This window comes from Coregonus lavaretus (assembly GCF_964263955.1).
Source record: "Coregonus lavaretus genome assembly, chromosome: 9".
NCBI classification, from domain to species: domain Eukaryota; kingdom Metazoa; phylum Chordata; class Actinopteri; order Salmoniformes; family Salmonidae; genus Coregonus; species Coregonus lavaretus.
Genome location: NC_139996.1, coordinates 41,015,524 through 41,035,122, shown reverse-complemented (window position 1 = coordinate 41,035,122; position 19,599 = coordinate 41,015,524). Strand labels below are relative to the sequence as shown.

Below are 19,599 nucleotides of genomic sequence, written 5' to 3'. Positions count from 1 at the left end.
CACACTCACAGATCTGGTGGTGTAACTACACTGTACCTAGACATTTCAGTTTGCTAGCGACCAAGATGTTATGAGTTCAAGGCCCATTGGGCTGGCCCAGCCAATCAGAATGAGTTTTTCCCCACAAATGGGCTTTATTACAGACATAAAGCTCATCACTAAGCTAAATATCCTGGGACTAAACACCTCCCTCTGCAACTGGATCCTGGACTTCCTGACGGGCCGCCCCCAGGTGGTAAGGGTAGGTAACAACATATTTGCCACACTGATCCTCAACACGGGGGCCCCTCAGGGGTGCGTGCTCAGTCCCCTCCTGTACTCCCTGTTCACCCATGACTGCATGGCCAGGCACGACTCCAACACCATCATTAAGTTTGCCGACGACACAACAGTAGTAGGCCTGATCACCGACAACGATGAGACAGCCTATAGGGAGGAGGTCAGATACCTTGCCGTGTGGTGCCAGGATAACAACCTCTCCCTCAACGTGACCAAGACAAAGGAGATGACAGGAAAAAAAGAGGACTGAGCACGCCCCCATTCTCATCGATGGGGCTGTAGTGGAACAGGTTGAGAGATTCAAGTTCCTTGGTGTCCACATCACCAACGAACTATCATGGTCCAAACACACCAAGACAGTCGTGAAGAGGGCACGACAAAGCCTATTCCCCCTCAGGAGACTGAAACGATTTGGCATGGGTCCTCAGATCCTCAAAAAGTTCTACAGCTGCACCATCGAGAGCATCCTGACTGGTTGCATCACCACCTGGTATGGCAACTGCTCGGCCTCCGACCGCAAGGCACTACAGAGGGTAGTGCGTACGGCCCAGTACATCACTGGGGCCAAGCTTCCTGCCATCCAGGACCTCTATACCAGGCGGTGTCAGAGGAAGGCCCTCAAAATTGTCAAAGACTCCAGCCACCCTAGTCATAGACTGTTCTTTCTGCTACCGCACGGTAAGCGGTACCGGAGCGCCAAGTCTAGGTCCAAAAGGCTTCTCAACAGCTTCTACCCCAAGCCATAAGACTCCTGAACAGCTAATCATGGCTACCCAGACTATTTGCACTGCCCCCCCACCCCCACCCCATATTTTTACGCTGCTGCTACTCTGTTAATTATTTATGCATAGTCACTTTAACTCTACCCACATGTACATATTACCTCAACTACCTCAACTAGCCGGTTCCCCCGCACATTGACTCTGCACCGGTACCCCCCTGTATATAGCCTCCCTACTGTTATTTTATTTTACTTCTGCTATTTTTTTCTCAACACTTTTTTGTTGTTGTTGTTTTATTTTACTTTTTTATTAGAAAATAAATGCATTGTTGGTTAAGGGCTCTAAGTAAGCATTTTACGGTAATGTCTACACCTGTTGTATTCGGCGCATGTGGCAAATAAAACTTGATTTAATTTTATTTGAAATACTCGTCAGCACCCTCCTCAGATGATCCCGCAAGTGAAGAAGCCAGATGTGGAAGTCCATGGCTGGCATGATTACACGTAGTCTGCGGTTGTGAGGCCGGTTGGACGTACTGCCAAATTCTCTAAAACGACATTGGAGGAGGCTTATGGTAGAGAAATGAACGTTCAGTTCTCTGGCAACAGCTCTGTTGGACGTTCCTGCAATCAGCATGCCAATTGCACGCTCCCTCAAAACTTGAGACATCTTTGGCATTGTGTTGTGTGACAAAACTGCACATTTTAGAGTGGCCTTTTATTGTCCCCGGCACAAGGTTCACCTGTGTAATGATCATGCTATTTAATCAGCTTCTTGATTTGCCACACCTGTCAGGTGGATGAATTATCTTGGCAAAGGAGATATGCTCTCTAGCAGGGATGTAAACACATTTGTGCACATGCTTCTTGTGCATATGGAACATTTCTGGGATCTTTTATTTCAGCTCATGAAACATGGGACAACACTTTACATGTTGTGTTTATATTTTTGTTCACTATATTTACTTTATTTTTACGGCAAAGTCCAGAAATTTATTCTTGCCGATCTCCGTTATGTCCACAGATCTGTTGGCGCAGCAGAACTTTCAAATTGCTAGCAACTGAGAGGTTATGAGTTCAAATCCCAAGGGAGGTTCAGTCCCAAATAATCATCATACTGTCCCATAACGCCTGCATTTAGCTGTAAAAGTACAGTAACTAGTTGTATTGTCACCGCAACTAGACAAAAACCTCAAGGGGACCATGACACAATGTTCTAAGAATGTCCTAAATAATGTATGTCCTTGGGGAAGTCCCTTGAAGAAACCGGGAACTAGACAAAACCTGCAGGGGACCATGACTGTTTAAATTGAATTAATGTCAATTATGCTTTTCAAAGTAAAATATTGTGAATTACATTTGATACCTGGGTTTTCACAGAGCTCTTTTCATTTAATCTGACCACAGCACTGCCTGGAGTTTGATAAACAGCATTGGCACTTGGATTGGAACCGGTGCTATGGCCACAAATAAATTGTTAATTTACATCAAAATCAACATTTTGCGATAGCCATCTCGGTCTACGGACTTGAACCCCATTGAAATACTGTGGTTTTAATTGAAAAGGGCAGTCCATAAGAGCAGACAAAGTATGTCAAGGATCTGGAAAGATTCTGTATTGAGGAATGGTCTAGGATCCCTCCCAACGAGTTCTCCAATCTCATAAAACATTTTTGAAAAAGGCTCAGTGTTGTTATCCTCGTAAGGGGAGGGTGCTAGAGTATTGAAAACGGGTGCCAATAAGTTTGACCCTTATCTTGAGATTTTATTTTATTACTTGTTAAACAAAATCTCTTTCTCTGAGCATATGTATTAGTATAAAATCATATAATTTCCTAGAGTGATGAAAGTACGTTGAGGTGAGTTAATGCGTTCAATAAATGTAAAATATTAGAAAATTGGCAGAAATTGAGTTTCAAGGTGACATCAGACAGCAAATACATGTATTTGGTGTGATTTTTGTGTTTCTGTCTAGTATATATTGTAGAACTGTATTAGAGAGTAAAAAGAAAGGTTCCGTCACGTGCTGAGTCGAGTCGAGCAATTTAACAGAACACAGGGACAAAGCCAGACCTGCGCAATGCATGCTGGGAAGTTTGGCTGCCAGAGAAATTGCCTGCGAAGTTTCAGCAAGCGAGGCTGAAACCCTTAGAAAAATGAAGTGAGAGAGCGAGAGAGAGCGAGAGAGAGCGAGAGAGAGAGGAGAGAGAGAGAGAGAGAGAGAGAGAGAGAGAGAGAGAGAGAGAGAGAGAGAGAGAGAGAGAGAGCTAAAGGCTGAGCGTTCTCTTAAACATTCTTGAAGCATGGAGAGAGACATGGGACTGTACAGTACAGCACAACTTACCAGTAGAGACAACATTTAGAACTTTGGCTTACTTATTTTATGGGGAAAATGATTTGATGGGGACATTTTCACTATTCTGCATTTTGCCTTTACCATAGCCCGAATTGAATTAAATACAATGTGCACATTTTTTAACCACATCAAAATTACATAGGAAGGTGCAATGTAACACAGTCCTGATAACTTTTATACCTGAAGATGCACACGTTGAAAGATTTGTACAAGTCATTTACATTGTGCAATGCTAAGCATGTAGCTAGAAGGAAGGTTTAATCACAATTCATTTTGAATGTTTTTCTAAATCTACTGTTTGTATAAAAATACACAAACAGCAAACTATGTAACACAATTTTATTCAATTGTTACACACGTTATTGAAATGTGCACAATAAGGATAAATAATGTAATAATAGTCCTAATTCAATTTAATAATGTATCCTATCAACACTGGAAGTTGTAGAAAGATCCTCAAACTGTATTTCCAACTTGAATTTGAACTTGGAACTTCCAGCACAGGTTGTGATAAAACGCAAAGGTATTTTAAACACGAACTACAGATCTTCAGTCTCCACATAAAATACATTGTACAGTATTATATTTTAAAATCAGTATTGTCGTTTTAAATAATTGAAAGAGTCCCACAACAGGTATTTCTACCCAGTAGCTATATAGTTATGTCTAGGGCCTTCATCTGTCTGTCAGAGTGGTGTGGCTGGTCCAATGGATGGCTGTCTGTTAGTGAGTGTGGAGATGTGTGAGCTGTGTGTGTAATGATGGGAGCAGCAGAGAGAGGAGGCTGAATACAGAGACTGGCACCTCTGTGGCAGCCTGGTAAGGCTCTCTCTCTCTGGGTCCCCACCCTCTTCAGCCCCTTCAGCCCCCCGTTTGGCTCTCACACATTGTGCCATTCAGCCCCAGACCGTATATTCACCCTGTTCTGAGACTAAGCAGACTGCTATTGTGTGCGCGAGCTCATTTGAATAGCCTTCAGTATTTTGTGTGAGCAAATCAGGGTTATTTGCATTTGTCACAAAGGTTTACAGGTCAATTGAGGCAGGCTAGAAAATCGCACATGCCAAGGAGAGTGTTTTTCCTCTTCTCTCTGTCTCTGTCTCTTTCTCACTCTCTCCCTTTCTCACTTTCTCACTCTCTCTTCTATGGTTGTCAGGCACCTCATTATGTAAACTTCACCCCTCCCTCTCTCTCATTCTCTCTCTCATTCTCTCTCTCATTCTCTCTCTCTCTCTCTCTCTCTCTCTCTCTCTCTCTCTCTCTCTCTCTCTCTCTCTCTCTCTCTCTCTCTCTCTCTCTCTCTCTCTCTCTCTCTCTCCTCCATCTTTCTCTCCCTCCCTCTCTCTCGCTCTCTCTCTCTCTCTCTCTCTCTCTCCATCTTTCTCTCTCTCCCTCGATCTTTCTCTCTCTCTCTCTCTCTCTTTCTCTCTCTCTCTCTCCCTCATCTTACTCTCTCACCCTCCATCTTTCTCTTCCTCTCTCTTTCTCTCTCTCCCTCCATATTTCTCTCTCTCTCTCTCTCTCTCTCTCTCTCTCTCTCTCTCTCTCTCGCTCTGTTGATTATATAGTGCTAAGGGTCTGAAATACTTTTGTTGGCATCCAGGGTGCCAGCTGGGGATCAGATAGTGGAGAGAGGGGTGTGCGGTGTGCCAGCCTTCCATTCGTGCCCTGTTGGCTGACAGACAGACAGACAGACAAACAGACCACAGACAGGCTGGACATGGTGGCTGAGGGAGGCTGGTGCCAGGCCAGCAAACCAAGACAGCACTCAGACAAATACACCTAATCCCTTTAATTAGCCTAGCTCTTTGGGCTCTCCATTATGTGTTGCTAGTGTGTGTGCTGTGCGTGTTGCGTGTGCGCATGGGGTTGCCAGTCTCAGAGAAAATGTTTGAGTGTGGCGGGGACCTCATACGCAAGGGTTAATATGTTTGTTTGGGTGTGTTGGTGTGTTGTGCATCTTCTGTCTGCTGCAGTACAGCCCGATAGAGCCCATATAGTGAAGAAGCAGTGTGCTCTGTATCACATGGTGTGTTGACAGGATAGGGATGTGTCTGTCTCCGGCACTGTGCTGTACTGTGCTGTGCAGCGTGTTCATCGTGTGTGTGTGTGTGTGTGTGTGTGTGTGTGTGTGTGTGTGTGTGTGTGTGTGTGTGTTCATCAGTTGGTGGATGATGCTGACAAGGATGATGTGACATCTTCTCAGCAGACAGTGTGACAGTGGGAGCTAGGACTGGGAATTGCCAGGGACCTCTCGATTCTCACGATTCTATGTGTTGCGATACGATACTGTGATTTTATTGCGATTTGATGTTCCAAACATATTGCTCACCATATGTTTGCAGCAGACGGACAAGAGAGAGCCATAAGAAAACAAGTTTTGATCAGTCATGGAAATAAAAGTGCTGAAAACAAATTGGCTCCCTATTTAAAAAGAAGATGGTGAACAAGCTATGAAGGAAAAATACTGGAGTTTTGGTACAGGTACAGACAACTAGCGCAATATAATATTGTCAAAAGTAATATCCCGATAATTTTGGTAACTTTCAAGGAATATCTGAAATTTTATCATATGACATCTAGTGGCCTTTTGGGGTACTTCAGATCACAGGTGTCTGTAATTATCTCTGGCCTTATGTGTGGCCTTATCACATGTAAAATATATTTAAAAAAGTTAAATAAGATGATTTTTTAAAAATTGAATAACAAAGCTGAAAAACATTATCCTAAATATAAACCATCAACTTAGTGAATACATTGGTACAACTTAGTGAATACACTTTTATTTATTGTGCTATGTCAATATGTCTTTGTTGTAAATGTTTTGCAGCCAACCTGGTGGCAATTGTGAAGAGTTACAGAGTTAATAGAAAATAATGGCATTGTTGATTAGATGCCAATTTCATTAATTAGGCTATTTTCTCTTGAACCATATGGTCTATCAACTAGAAACTCATGGACAATATGAACACAGAAAACTTTGGTAAATTACCGGTAGCTTTGCAACCCTAGGCTCGACAGATGCACAGTTCTAATATAAAATAAAATAGGACTGGAGGACCAGCCACATGCCACTCATCAAATCAAATCAAAGTTTATTTATCGCGTACACAGATCAGCAGATGTTAAAGCAGGTGTAGCAAACTGCTTTTGTTCCTAGCTCCAGCAGTGCAGTAAATGTATAACAGTACAATACTTATACACAAATAATCCCAAGAAGAAGAAAAAATTAAAAAAGAAGATGAAACAAGAGATTAAGAACTATCAGAACGAGCAATGTCAGAGTCTGGGATATCAAAATGTGATGTGTATAGACAGTATGGACAATATATAAGTAGGAAAAAGGTATATACAACAGTAGTTATATAGGATGAGCTATGTCAAGAATAAAGTATGTACATATTATGAGTAATCAATTCGTTAAATTTTTCAGAGATCAAATTACATTTCAACAGAATAATATTGTTCCTAACTACAGAAATGACTCGGAACAATAAACATTATGTAAAAGTTAAAGTGGCCAGTGTTCTATGACTCTATGTACATAGGGCAGCAGTCTCTAAGGTGCAGGGTAGAGTACCGGGTGGTAGCCGGCTAGTGACAGTGTCTAAGGGCAGGGTACCAGGCGGAGGCCGGCTAGTGATGACTGTTTAACAGTCTGTTGGCCTGGAGATAGAAGCTGTATTTCATTCTCTCTGTCCCAGCATTGATGCACCTGTTCTGTCTCCACCTGCTAGATAGTAGCAGGGTGAACAGGCCGGGGCTCAGGTGGCTGAGGTCCTTGATGATCTTCTTGGCCTTCCTGTGACACCGGGTGCTGTAGATGTCTTGGAGGACAGGCAGTGTAACCCCGGTGATGCGTTGGGCTGACCACACCACCCTCTGGAGAGCTCTGCAGTTGCAGTTGTCGTACCAAGCGGTGATACAGCCCAACAGAATGCTCTCGATGGTACATCTGTAGATGTTTGTGAGGATCTTAGGAGCCAAGCCACATTTCTTCAGCCTCCTGAGGTTGCAAATATGCAAATTGTAGAGGATCAAGGGCAGAAATCATCTACTCGATTCAACAGTGAGACGATTTTTTCTTGAGTGGATGGTCGGGGGGCCGGAACATAGTTATAAATAAAATGTAGACTGCAAATTGACCTTCAAGAAGCCCAAACAGATATAATATTTGACTAAAACATTATCATTGCAAACCTTGCTCACATTTGTATACAATCACATCTCTCTATTATGCGTGGGAATACTTGGGAACAGATTCCACAAAATATAAATCACTTGGAGCTGATTTCCTGGTGTTTTACAGCCTTATGTCTAACAACATTTTATTTTATAAATAATTCCACATCTCAGAAAACTTGGGGGGCCAAATAAAACCTCTTTGGCCCGCGGCCCGCCAGTTGGGGTGATATCGTCCTTAACTAGCCTCTCAAAGCACTTCATGATGACAGAGGTGAGTGCCACGGGCGATAGTAATTTAGCTCAGTTACCTTCGCTTTCTTAGGTACAGTAACAATGGTACTTGAAGCAAGTGGGGACAACAGACTGGAATAGGGAGAAATTGAATATGTCAGTAAACACTCCAGCCAGCTGGTCTGCACATGCTCTGAGGACGTGGCTTGGGATGTGCTCTTAACTCCCGGGCATTTTCCAAATGACCACACGATGAACGCTGGAACCAAATATTTGAGTATTTTGCTGTTAAAAAAAATATTTTAGTCACAGTGTCAAATATCAGATAGGTGAGGATTAACACTCACGTTGGCCATGAAGCTCAGGAGCACACAGTCCTCATGAGCGGCTGGGGCACACGATGGCGGCTCTGTGTTGTTTTCCTCAAAGCAGGCAAAGTTTCGGTGTTTAGCTTGTCCGGGAGAGAGGCATCGGTGTTCGCGACATGGCTGGCTTTCCCTTTATAATCCGTGATGGTCTGGAGTCCCTGACACATACGTCTCGTGTCTGAGCCGTTGAATTGTGACTCCACTTTGTCCCTGTTCTGTAGTTTTGCCTCTTTGATTGCCTTACGGATGTCATAGCTGGTCTGTTTGTACACATCCATACACTAAGGCATTGTTGGCAGAATAGATGGATGTAGCTCAATGCATGATTAATATAATTCACCAATACATTTCTTGGTAGTCCAAAAAATATTGCTATCAGGTTGTAAATCACAGCTGGCCTGGTACATTGTTTGCTACCTCCATTCGCGATGCACTGTTTCAGTTTCAATGACTCAATATTCTGGACAAAACTGGATGAATGCGGCCTCCCGAGTGGTGCAGCGGTCTAAGGCACTGCATTGCAGTGCTAGAGGCGTCCTACAGACCCGGGTTCAATCCCAGGCTGTGTTGCAGCTGACCTGGAGACCCATGAGGTGGCACTCAGTTGGCCCAGCGTCGTAAGGTGAGGGTTTGGCCGGCCGGGATGTCCTTGTCCCATCGTGCATGCATGCTGATTTTGGTCGCCAGCTGTATGGTGTTTCCTCCAACACATTGGTGCGGCTGGCTTTTGGGTTAAGCAAGCTTGGCGGGGTTGTGTTTTTTCGGTGGACGCACGGCTCTCGACCTTTGCCTCTCCCGAGTCCTTATGGGAGTTGAGGCGATGGGACAAGACTGTAACTACCAATTGGACATCACGAAAAAGCGGTAATAAAAATACAAAATAATAATACTTTTTAAAAAATGGATGAATGTAACTAAGGCTGGGAATGTCAATACAATCAAATGAGCAAGAGCAACGATCACAAGTCTGTCATAACGTGGCTAATAGGCTAGCGTATCTATTCATGTAGCAAGCTAAAAACACAGAGCCTAATGTTAGCTAGAGAGGATGTCGTGTCATGCCATCTGAGGAGTGGGTGAGTGACTGACTTTTTCCCCTCATATCGTTTTTTGGTGGCTATACACAACTAGAGATGCAGGTGTGATTTGATTAGCGAGCAAGAACTTGAACGACTGTTATCCAGTTAGCATATCTCTTGCGTTCGCAAATTCACTCTGGTTATATACTCCGATTTCAGTGCACTCTCATCTGATTGCGCCAGAGCGCAGAACAACTGATGAATTTACGAACGCGCAACACCCGCTGAATATGACTGGTGTTAGTAAATGTAGGCACAAAAAGTAATAGTTAGTCAAGAACGCTCTAGATAACATGTAAACAGCCTAACCAGCTCTGATACGGCGAGTAAAATGGTCAGAGTGAGGTGTTCTCTCATTTGTGTCAGGAAGTAGCAAGCTAGCCAATTTTAGCCAGTTAGCTTGGGTGCTTGGTTGGAACAAGCATGCATTGGCAGGCAAGCTGCAGTAGCACAAGGAGGCTACAATTCCCCTTCTTTTATCAGTGCAATTTTGATGGCCAACTAGCTGAAAAAGTTTGAGAGGGTTTATCTAATGTTCCTTCGTTAGATTTTAGCTCATCTTTCTCTGCTTAGCATTAGTTGTTGATCTTGTTGTTGTTGATGTGCATAACTGAGGGAGAGAGAGCCTACCTTTTCATGGTTGTTTGTTCAATATGACTGTAAAGTTCCCAAATGTAAGAGGACTCCCGTGGTGTTTACATATCTGCAGAAATCCATTCAGGTGTATTTTGTGACTTTTGGCGAATGCGTTCTAATAATCTAAAGTCGTGCTGTTGCAACTGTCTGTAAACACACAGTCCAGTTCAAAGTGAATGATGGCAGGCCCGTGTGGCAAATGGCCTGTTTGTATGAAGGCCTACTGTAGCTCTGATTGGCTATAGCGCACCGGTCTGTGTAGACTCCGGTCCTGGACAAGACAGATGTTTTTATTCTGTCTTATTTACTGCAGTGTCTATTAATTGTCCAATCGCACGGCTGCTTGAGAATTTTCACAAATGCCTTAGTATACGTAATTCCCAAACATTTATGAAAACACGAAAATGACCATATCTAAGTGGTCGCTTGTCAGAAAATGTTTTATAAAGTGTAATATTCTTCCTGGGGGTGTAAAGGAACAGATTTTAATAAGATGTCATGTTGCTAAAATGCTGTCAGTTCCACTCTAAATGCAACAATGTTTCACACACATAAGTTATTTTCAAAGAGATGGCTAACAAAAGCAGGCGCTCTATAATAAAAAAACACAGTTCCACTCACCAGATGATGATCAACTTCTTGTTGAAAGTTATTTTTGAAAAGGGAGAAGCTAACAAATTAGCAACAACATCCTCTTTGATAACCAACAGTGACCTGTTGGCCTTCAAGAAGGCAGAAGTTTCCATACATTTTTGTAAAAATTGTCCATTAAGTCAAAATGTGATTGGTTGGTTCCACTGTCACTCTAAAATGTTGCCTTAATATAGTTGAATGGCAGATGCCTTAATCTAGCTTCTGATGGCCTAGCCAATGGCTGGCTTAACTAGCTAGATTTATCTCCCCAGAGACCAGCAAAGAAAAACCTTCCGTGTTAACCCTTTCCTTTCCAACAAAAACTGAAGAGATTTCATCAGAACATCATTGAAAATAATAATATAATAAAAAGCCCTTAGCCTTTCTCTGAAGGAGTAGAAGGCCCATTGTTCCCCACTGTGTTTGGGTTAGAAATAATTTGTAGAGTGGCTCTATTTTCCCTCAGCATGCATTTTTTCACTATTCTGAATGTCTAAAGAATCCATATGTTGTTCTGAAATATGAACACAGAAATACTGGACATTTTGAACTCTTATGGTGGTGATTTGACAAAATTACAATCATGGTCTTGAATTGGACTATTTTCTGGTCTCGGTCTTGACTCTGACCACTTGTCCCCCTCCCGGTCTCTGTCTTGACTCCGTCTCACCCCCCCCTCCGGTCTTGGTCTTGACTCAGACTCGATTTGCTCCAGTCTTGGTCTTGAATCGGTCTCGCTTTAGGTGGTCTCGAACACAACACTGCCTTTAGCTAATAACCCCAGTTATTCCTCATTATCTGAACCTGGCTGGGGCAGGAGGGCAGGGTAACCCGGGTCATCTTTACCACACCACCATGTCCCCTTCCTACCCCTGGCCGGCACATGATGGCACTCGATGCCAGACCCACCCCTCCCTCTTTCATTCCCTTTCTCCTCCTCCCTCCCTTCACAGCGGGCAGACCCAGGCATGGGATCTCCATCTGTACACAAAGGAGCCTCCTCTATCTGCATACGCTGCACATAAAAGAGCCTTTTGTCATGGGCTCCGCACACATGACTGTCCGCCTTTCACCCCCTGGAAGAAAATACCAATCTCTCTCTCCGCCAACCAACTCCACCCCCAATCCCCCAGCCCCCCAAAAATCCCCAGCCCCCCAACCCCACTCCCTCCCTGCCAGAGTTTCGTCCACAGCAGAAACTATTAAACACAAACTTTTTTTTTCTTCATAAGTGAGCTATACCCCCCTTATTACTGTTAAGTGATTTTCAAGTTTTTCTTTTCGAGATGCTAGTCAAGTCTCAATTTCTCGCTTTATACATCTCGAGTTTTGCTCTCTCGCACCCCCTCTTTCTCTCTTGCTCTCTCTCTCTCCCTATCTCTCAGTTTATCTCTATTTCTTGCACTCTCTCTCTCTCTCTCTCCTTCCGTCTCTCTCTCCCCTTGGCCCTTGTTGTGTGCAGCACTCACGGTAAGTCACAGTGGACTACAGCATCTGCTGTCCTGAAATATGAATGCGCTCTAGTTTTTGTCTCTCCTCCTCTCCCGTCTCTGACATTTAAGTGAACTGAATGGGCATTAGTGGTTGGTACCATGCCAGGTTATCACCCCCATTGCTGTGGCAAAGGCACACTTGGGATTGCAGACTCTGAGAGCTGCTGGTTTTCACACTGTCATTGTGGAGCCGTCTATCTTTTCACCCTCCTGTCCTGTAGTTGTGAGAGCTGGAGAAACAGCAAATTAGTATGAACCCATCAGAAAGGAAGAGAGTTAGTGCCATTATGAGACTCTGCCGCCCGCACTCTATGCTCCCATGTGCTTTATTGAAAAGGTTTCGAACCGGGTCTGACCTGATGAAGACCTAAGGGATTCAAAACGTCAAAGTACATTGGAGCATTGGAGTCTCTTTTGACATTTTACTGAGCATATATGTTTTGATCTCCAGCACCTGCTTAGAAACATTTAATGTATGTAATGCTGCATATTTCATTTAGTCCTATACTTGATGCAAACATGGTCATTCAGCAAAGGTGCTTTCCTGTAGTTCTGTCTTCCTGTGTGCGATGAGCTGGATTTCTCAAGAATTGAATCCAATGCATATCTGCCATTTTGGCAGTGAATGATGACAGATAGATATTCCGTTGGGGAAGAGTCAGAGTCAGTTGGGGAGGGGTAGAGAGTGTAAGTAAGGAGACCGTGGGGACACACGTACACTATTAAGTGCACGGGCCATAAAAATGCTCTCCTCAGCAGTTCTTCCGAAAACACTGCACTGATGCCTTCACTTTCTGTCCAAATAAGTGTGGATTTTGGAACGCTCCTCAACTGTCGCTGCACAGCCTGTGCCGGAGCTGTGCCATGCAGGAGTGGAAGGATAAGACTGACTTCTCAGTTTTCCGTACAACACAGTGCCATGTCCCCTCTCTGACACCTGTGTGGTGTGAGAGGTCAGGGGCTGCCATGTAGCCGACTGGGGTGGCCTGTCCACACCTCTACCCACACCCTGATGGGAGGGCCAGGCAGTCATCTCGTTTCCGTCACACACACACACACACACACACACAGACAGACAGACAGACACAGACAGACAGACAGACAGACAGACAGACAGAACGACAGACAGACAGACAGACAGACAGACAGACAGACAGACAGAACGACAGACAGACAGACAGACAGACAGACAGACAGACAGACAGACAGACAGACAGACAGACAGACAGACAGACAGACAGACAGACAGACAGGCAGACAGACAGACAGACAGACAGACAGACAGACAGACAGAACGACAGACAGACAGGTCTGCCGGGACATGAGTGGTTTAGTTCACACTGGGTGTGTGTCTAGTGGGTTAATTTATTGTGAGTGTGAGACAAATTACATGGATTGTAAATTACAGACGTGTTTTTCTTAAGAGCTTTTGGGGCGATACTGTAAAATATGGTATAGAGACTTCAGCAGTGCAGCTCAGCTTATAAATATACATGTTATTTGTTGTTTAGTTTAATTTGATGTTTTAGTTTTTCAAAAAATGTAGGTGAATTACACCCATGCAGGTCGCCGCACAGAAATTGTACACCGTTTTTTATTTACCATTATATTATTTCACAAGAATAAAATAAAAAGTACTGTGATGTAATGCAATAGCCCAGTAGTTAATAATAAACACTCTGTTCATTGAACTGTTCACCAAAACATTGCCACATTGCGAAGTTTCCTCACCCATCCATCAGTACAGGCATGTGCACAGATAGGCCATTGCAGAGCACATGCCCCTTTGCACTTCCAGTCTCCAAAGTGCCCTTTTGGGTGGTTGTATAACTTCCCCCAAAAATGTTTTACAATTTTTAATAAATTTTTTGTCGTTCTGATCTAAACCCACTACGCCCAAGTCGTTGTTAAATTCAAACAACAAATTAGATTATTAAGTTATTATTTAAGACACTGGTGATGAATCACAATCTGTAAAAATAAATACAAATAAAATACTAATCTAGTAATCTAGCTAGCTATTTTGTTAACTGTAGCATATGGTAGCCTAATGTGTCTGCTTGCTAACAACATTATCAGTCATCATCAGTGATCACCATGCTCTCTTTACTGGCTTATTTAGGGAATGGTAGGCTATAGTAAAGTAATATAGGGTATAGTAATTGTAGGCTAGAGCATTTCTCACAATCGTCTATTCATTTGATCTCATTACTGGCTTATTTAGGGATAGTGTAGAGCAGCAGCTGTATCCCTGAAATAACCTCATCAAAGGTTCAGCCAGGTAGAATACATGATCGTGGCAACAAATGGAGTTAAATTGGAATTAGGAATGGTAGGCTACAGTATTTCTTACCATCTTCTATTTTGACTGGAATTGAGTTGGTTATTGTTATTAACGGCAGCCTTTATTCTAGTTCAAAATAGTTTAGCAAAATACTTTACTTATCAGATTGTGTTGCTTTCTCCTCTTCTCAATGACACACATAAAACATGTTAACCAAATCTTAGCAAATGATACAACAATAGCATCTACACTGAGTGTACAAAACATTAGAAACACTTGCTCTTTCCATGTCAAAGACTGACCAGGTGAATCCAGGTGAAAGCTATGATCCCTTATTGATGTCACCTGTTAAATCCACTTCAATCAGTCTAGATGAAGGGGAGGAGACAGGTTGAAGAAGGATTTTAAGCCATGAAACAAGGATTGTGTATGTGTGCCATTCAGAGTGTGAATGGGCAAGACAAAATATTTAAGTGAATTTGAACGGGGTATGGTAGTAGATGCCTGGTGCACCGGTTTGAGTGTGTCAAGAACTGCAACGCTGCTGTGCTTTTCACGCTCAACAGTTTCCCGTGTGTATCAAGAATGGTCCACCACCCAAAGGACATCCAGCCAACTTGACACAACTGTGGGAAGCATTGGAATCAACATGGGCCAGAATCCCTGTGGAATGCTTTCAACCCTTTGTAGAGTCCATGCCCCGAGGAATTGAGGCTCAATATTAGGAAGTTGTTCAAATCAAATCAAATCAAATGTTTAGTTTCTAATGTTTTGTACACAGTATATTTAGCCTATTACTTTTATGTAAGGAAATATTCAAAGTAATAATTGCTCAACAAGTCTGTGACAGCAGGTATGGGAACTTTTTGAGCACATACCCCCCCCAAGAGGTCTGTGCACTGCCCTCCAACAGCGTTATTCTGTATCTATTGGTACAGAAATGAAAAGTCAAATTCATTCTGATCCATTTCAAATGTGATTTTTCCTCAATTAATTGACCTCATTCTGGAGGTGTTGTTAACACTGGAGTAGTGTTACTGCTGTAGTTGATTCCACTGCCACAGTAGTATCGGTGCCCAGTACTGTTAGAGCAGCAGCTGGCAGAAACCTTAATGAAACAGCACCTCTTCACTGGACCTGCTGCTACACAGTTTCTTATGCTGTGTTAGTTTCACTGAGGAGAGTGTGTCTGAGATCAGTCCTGTTCTAGGTCCCCCCCCCCCCCCTGTAATAAAGCCACGTCAGATAAAGAGAGCGGGAATGTATCTGCCAGGACAGGGGGCGATTTAGGTTTTGTTAGTGTTCTAAGTAGACAGTAAGTACAGTTTGTGTGCTAATAGATGGAGAAAGAGCATGAAGAGTGTGTGCATGTGAAGCGGTGTGTGTTATGAAGCAGAGACAGCAAACAGGGGGTGTGGATAAAGAAGTGAGAGAGAGAGTGCTAGTAGCGGCGATTGGGTGCGTAGGGTTCGGCTGGTGCTGGGAAATCCTCTCGGATTCCTCTCGGCCCTGTCCATGCCGGCAAAGGTGCTGTGAAGTGGCAAAAAGTGGTCCTCGGCCAAGGTGGTGGCGGGCAGAATGTCCCCCACAGCACCAGGCTAGCGCCAGGCTCGCCTGCTCTTAGGTTGGCACAGAGGAATAATAAAAGTGAGTGGCTAGGATGTAGTCTGTGTGAAGGGTGTACTAACAGCTAGCAGACCTCTCCTCAGAGGGGGAGCTCAGGTATGTAAGAGCCAATGGTCCCAGACACACACAGGCTGGTTGTAGTGGTGGTCAAGTACATGGAGGGAAAGGAGAATTCACTTTTTATTGCTACGCTTCAACAGGTCAGGAGAATTTGTCTTTTTGCTTTTCTGTTGCTGTTTGTTCTTCGGATCTATGTATTTTACTGTAAGTTAAGGTTGGTTGATTTTTCTTTGTAAGAATGGGCATTATCTTTGAAACATGCATTTTTAGATGTGTTATTGCATCATTTCAAAGATTATCACTGATAAATGTTTAGATTTAGCTGAGTATGGGCAACAATGACTAATATAATGGTAACTTGATATTATTCTAAAGGTATATTTCAAATCATATGAGCTTAAATCATTAGCAATTAATCAGATAAAATAACAATGTTATCTTCATTGTAAAAATCTAACTCATGGTCTATCCATTTCAATGTAATAATGTAGAATTTAACGTGCAACTTAAAAAAAGGCTGCAGAGGTCATTTTTCAATTTGAATTTCCTATCATCCGTTCTGCTCAAGGTCAAAATAAATTCATTTTGAACCAACCCCTGATATGTTATAGCCCTTTTTATGTTGAGGAGCTCTGACCTTTGCTGTAGTGGTGTGGCTGCTATACTTAGACTGTACTGTCCACACAATATTGACTTCCCGAAGGGCCATGAGGAGGGTCAAGTCTAGATGGGATACAGCTTTTGTCAAATTGACTTATAAAGTTGAATGTATTCGCGTTTTAGCTAACCCTAACCCTTGTCCTAACCTTAACCTAATTCTTCTAACCTGCTACGTTAATTCTCCTAACTTGCAGCGGAAGTTCTCCTAACCTGCGACGAAAAGTCAATTTTACCGAAAGCTTTATCTCTTCTAGACAAAACACATAAGGAGTAGTCATTACAATCTGGGTGTGTTCTGCTTCTGAAGGTTGTCCATTTTGAGATCTGATATCGGATAGGGTCCATTTTGTTTTGCAAGCTCTCAAGCATAATCTTTCTCTCTCTCTCTCTCTCTCTCTCTCTCTCTCTCTCTCCCTCCCTCCCTCTTTCTCTTTTTCTCTTTCATTCTCTTCTCAGAATCCGGTGAGACACAGCAAGGTGAGTTTAGCTCTGATGGAATATCATATCTATTTGTCTTGCTCTCACATATTGAAGGCCACATGCTATATATTCAATCACTGTTTATTTGTGTGTTTATTATGTTTAATTATACAATAATATATTTGTAAGATGTGAAGTTATGTATTAGAGTCCCTCCGTATTAGCTTTTGATTCAAGATTTTGCATACGGGGGTAACTAAACACAGTGAGAACAAGCTAAATGCTACGGAAGTTGGATGATAAATTGACAATTGACAATAGTCTACAATATATTGTTATTGTAATAGTGTAAGTACTTACATATGATATAGATATAACTAAAATTACTTATCTTGAATATTCCCCTGCAAACAAATGGTAATTCAAAAAGTATTTGAATTATTATACTCCGAAATACTCTATGCATGAAAACAATTTATAAGCTCACATTGAATCATGAAACTTCATGAATCTTGAATCTTGTAAGTTATTCCCAAATGCCTTGACCTTTCATTGGCAACTTCAAGTTTATGAAAAGCATCTCTGTCTAAAGGAAGCATCAATACATGGTTTGATAATCACATAGCTCATTGCTTAATGACTACCAGCATATTGGTTTGCTGGAATTTCACAGATCAATAAATTCAGATATAAATATGTAGATGTTAAAGTGTTAAATGTTATTGATAAAATGTTAATACATTTTATAGTAGTAAGTGAATACGTATAATTTGCAGCCTTGCTTACCGTATCAAATGATTCATTTTCATAAATGCAATGATTATTTTCTACTTGTAAATATGTTATTTCAATGAAAAGGAGTGTTATTCGTTGCTTTGCAGGCGCATCGGAAATGTGAAACAGTTATTCAAAGAAAACAGGTTGGCATGAAAATAAACTAGTGATACTTTGCCTGAAGGGTGTGCGGGAGCTTCTGTACTTTGAATAAATGTTTTATTGGAAAATATGTTTTTCAAAATCCTTGTTCAATATAATAAGTGTAAATCATTTGTTCCCATCCTTTTTGCAATTCCGATCATGGGAATGTGCTCAACCTTTTTTTTGGCAAGCAAATTACTAATGACTTACAATTTAGCTTTAAAAAAATATAAATCACAATGTTTCATTGTAAATGAAGACTTACTGTATAGCAATTTCATATTACATAATGTGTTACTATTACACAATGATGCACCGGATTTTAATTGTTCATGTGCTTGGCAAATTTTAACAGATTAATTTGTGTAGCCCAATTTAAGTTTGGAGTTATTTCTTCTTACCCGGTTGATATTCACTTTTGATTTGTGATATCAGTTACAATCTAATCAATATATTTACAATTATGTATTCATTCCATATTAATCAGATAGTAAATCTAAGCTCTTTGTGGTAACAAGTGATGCATTTTGTTATTGAGTCAGTACAACATCTTTTATTATTTTGCTATGTATTGATATTTTTTCCAATTACCTCTGGCCCTTCATTATAAATGTTTTCAAAATTGTATTGTCATTAGAAAGACATTATCACTTATATTTTCAATTCAAATATATGGATACTATACTTTTATAATGTTAAATTGGACTGTGAACCCATTTCTAAAAATACTAAAATATATGTGACTAAAAGTTAACAAAAATGATAATACCACATTCTTGTTAGTGATACACAATCAAATTATTTAGTAACAGTGTTCTTCATGCCTCGTTTGTAAAAATTCCAGAATACATTGAATTGGTTGTGAGAAATAGATTGTCCTATTTTTTATGTAGTCCTAGATACCGCTGTTGAATTTTTTTAAGTTATACTTTAGGGGTGTCCATGAAGGAAAATATTTCACAATTACAATTGTCTTTAACATTGTATAATATTCATGTGTAAACATGTACAGCATATACACATCTGAATTCTTCAACATCACCATCTCAGAAAAGTTTTTCTCAGACCCATAATATTCACATTTCGTATTTGTTTTTCAGCAGAAAATGTTACCATTACATTATGAGTGATTGCATAGTATGGACACCCAATGAAATTAAACAATGTCCGTTTAGTTTCAATCATTTTTATTTAACCGTTATTTTGACAGGGAGTCATGCTGAGACCAAATTCTCTTTTACAGATGAGCCCTGTATACACATCAATACACATGAATACACATCAATATACACATCAATACATGAAAAGTAAAACAAAATCATTGAAAACAAACACATTATTCAGTAAAAAGGTCCTCAATCAGCCTTTTTGAGAGGCACCAATTAATCCAATTTTAGAGAGCCTTGGAGATTATTCCACAAGTAAGGTGCAAAAAAACTAAAAGCAGATTTACTTAACTCATTGGCGATCTAAGAGATCTTTAGAGTTAGCCATCCCTGAGACCCGGTCTGGTATCTTGTACATCTGTGATGAATATATAGGTTTACTCTATCAGGAGATATAGGAATAAGTCAGCTTCCACTTGTTCACATAGACACAATTCATTTGTCACCCACTCAATACATACGTGTTAATTGAAGACAGAATGTG

General features: G+C 41.5%; 1 long non-coding RNA gene across 1 annotated transcript in view; it reads left to right on the top strand.

The window, feature by feature from the left end:
• Positions 1-17,982, top strand: part of LOC311134548 — a 30,263-nt gene extending 12,281 nt beyond the window's left edge. The window contains exon 3 of the long non-coding RNA XR_014613703.1: positions 17,068-17,982. This is a non-coding gene — a long non-coding RNA (uncharacterized lncRNA). The remainder of the gene's footprint in view (positions 1-17,067) is intronic.
• Positions 17,983-19,599: the final 1,617 nt, after the last annotated feature.